Source organism: Penaeus japonicus, unplaced genomic scaffold, assembly GCF_977035675.1.
Source record: "Penaeus japonicus unplaced genomic scaffold, GWHDUDI00000001_assembly GWHDUDI00000022, whole genome shotgun sequence".
Taxonomy (NCBI): domain Eukaryota; kingdom Metazoa; phylum Arthropoda; class Malacostraca; order Decapoda; family Penaeidae; genus Penaeus; species Penaeus japonicus.
Genome location: NW_028234424.1, coordinates 5,127,889 through 5,130,388, shown reverse-complemented (window position 1 = coordinate 5,130,388; position 2,500 = coordinate 5,127,889). Strand labels below are relative to the sequence as shown.

Below are 2,500 nucleotides of genomic sequence, written 5' to 3'. Positions count from 1 at the left end.
TTAGTCAACTGCAGCATTGACAGAGCCTGTCATCATATGGCACATGTCTCTAAACAAACAAAAATTAAAACACAAATATGGATCTAGTTTTACAATGAGTGACTGAAAGAGAGTGAGAAGATTCAAATTATGATGTTTCAAGCTGCCTTGTTCTGTAATAAAACCCATTCTGAAGACTAGGCAAGCGAATCTATCCCCCATCCACAATGGGTTAACCCATTACATACGAGTATCATGACATACATTACGCAACATGACATACATGATGCGCAGATTTCTGGCCAGAATACAGGCATCACCAAGGACATGTGAGAGTCGCACGCTGTGCTTTTTTCTTATCTTATGATTGGTATTTTGGTCGTGTGCCTAATGATGGTAATTATCACTATAATTCCCTACTAGCCACTGAATAACTAAAGTATAAAATCAGAATCATAGATGGCAGTAAAATCTATCATGGAAATAGTGATGGTTGTGCGTACGAAACCCAGGGATGAAGGGTTAGACCCAAGTGACCAGCTAGGTCAGTCCTAACTGACCATCTGGAAATCCATCAGGTGGTACAAGAAGGTGCTGTTCTACCTTCTTGACAAGGTTTGGTCAACACCTTCTGTGTGCACAAGGCACTTGGGCGAAAGTTGACACAGCTTTGACTTCAGATCGGGGCTCGTTCGAGGAATGTTGCAGGAGTACACCAGAGAGGGGGGAAGTACCTGGAGTCAAGGGCGTCCATCCCTGACAGAGCAGCAACTGCAGGGAGCAGCATCACATTACGCAGTGGAGTCGCCAGGGAAGCGATACATACACTGCAGGCAGTGCAGCAAAAGGCAGAGGAGGAAGGTCACCAGGAACATCAATTTCAATTGATTACAACATTGCTAAAGCCTGTCAAATGGTTTATATGTGGCACTCTACCAATATGAGTGATTTCGGCTGTGGCACACGCAGTTATGAATTCTGGTAGCCTTCCTCTTCATTGTAAATAACTTGTATATATTTGGTTTGGGCGAAAAACTTCAGTGGAAAAAAAAAAAGGAAAAAACCTGGCTTTTGTCCACCCATGAAACTATGATAATTATACTATAATGAGTGTACACAATATAACAAGGTTATATGGTCTCCATACTACAATTTCAACCAATCTAATCATTGCTAAAGCCTGTTAGGTGGTTTATGTGAGACTAGAAACATGGCAAAACACTCAAAAAATGACCTACACAAAAATGGTTCCAGTGTTACAATGAGAGGCTGGAAGAGAGCGAGAAAGGTGGTGATATGTTCTGCGGAGGTGGCTCTCTCTGAAATAAGCCCTGGCTGGCGGACCACGCACTTTTCACTCCACCCTGTCTGGACTTCCAAACACAGAAAATACTACCCATCCACAATGAGTTAACCCATTGCAGACGGAGATAAATTTGCTTGCCCAACCTCCAGGATAGGTTTTATTTTAGAGAGAGACCGCTTGAAGCAATTTAATTTGAATCATCCCACTCTCTTTCAGTCATTCGTTGTAAAACTAGAGCGGTTTTTGTGTTTTATTTTTGTGCGTGTTTTATTGAGTTTAGAGACTTATATGTGCCATATGACAGGCTCTATCAGTGCTGCAGTTGACTAAAATTGTAGTATATTATCCATATTAGCTCATTATTTCCTTTATACTCAATGTGATAGAAGTATTGCTGTTTTATGGGAGGACAAAAGACAACTTTATTTTTTCATATTTTTGTGCTGTCATGAACAAATACGAAACATATAACCCCCTACAATAAAGATAACAAGAAGAGGTAGGGAAGAGGAATGAAACCTGTGCTTGTGACTGTGAGTGCCACAATGAAAGGCATCCATATTGGCACAGGAGCACATTTCAGACACTGGGTATGGATTGAGTCACCTTCCTCTTCTCGTTCTGCCTGCACATCCTTCATCGGCGGTAGTTTTGAGCAAGGGTTCATCAACTTAGTGTGTGCCATCGCTCTATAGAGACAGTGCTTGCTAGAGACCGTGGATGGGTGCCATTCAAGGCTCTCTCTCCTGCTGGTGCTAGGAAAAAGTGGTGCCATCTAGGTTTTGGACGTTAAGCTAGCACGGTATTACGGTAATTATAGTAATTATGACTGCAGTAGCCATCATCACTCATTCCTTTTTCATAGCACAATAAAATAGCATAGTATTCCAAAATCCCCGAACGTCATGTACGTCATGACGCCCGTCGTCAGGCCAAAGCTCCTACGTCATGTATGTCATGACACCCGTACGCAATGGGTTAATGAGGAAATGTGGAGAAGTCATCAAAATTTAAGTGATTCCTTATGTTTTTTTATGCTAAATGACTTTTTGCACATTATCAAACTTCTGAGCTTTAAATAACTCACACTTTTGCTGAATTATATTAGAGTCAATCACAATAATGAGAGGCAATCATATTTTGTGCATATATCTATTAGTTGGACAATATTACTATTTGATTCTTAGTAATTTCCTCGTCATAGTTGTTATCTCT

At 40.9% G+C, this 2,500-nt stretch overlaps 1 pseudogene across 1 annotated transcript in view; it reads right to left on the bottom strand.

Annotated features, from left to right (window-relative positions):
- Positions 1-2,500, bottom strand: part of LOC122258390 (uncharacterized) — a 7,822-nt pseudogene that overhangs the window by 4,716 nt on the left and 606 nt on the right. The window contains exons 4-5 of the transcript XR_015192108.1: positions 2,373-2,379; positions 628-750 (exon numbers count right to left, since the gene is read on the bottom strand). The product of XR_015192108.1 is annotated as an uncharacterized LOC122258390 (transcript). The remainder of the gene's footprint in view (positions 1-627; positions 751-2,372; positions 2,380-2,500) is intronic.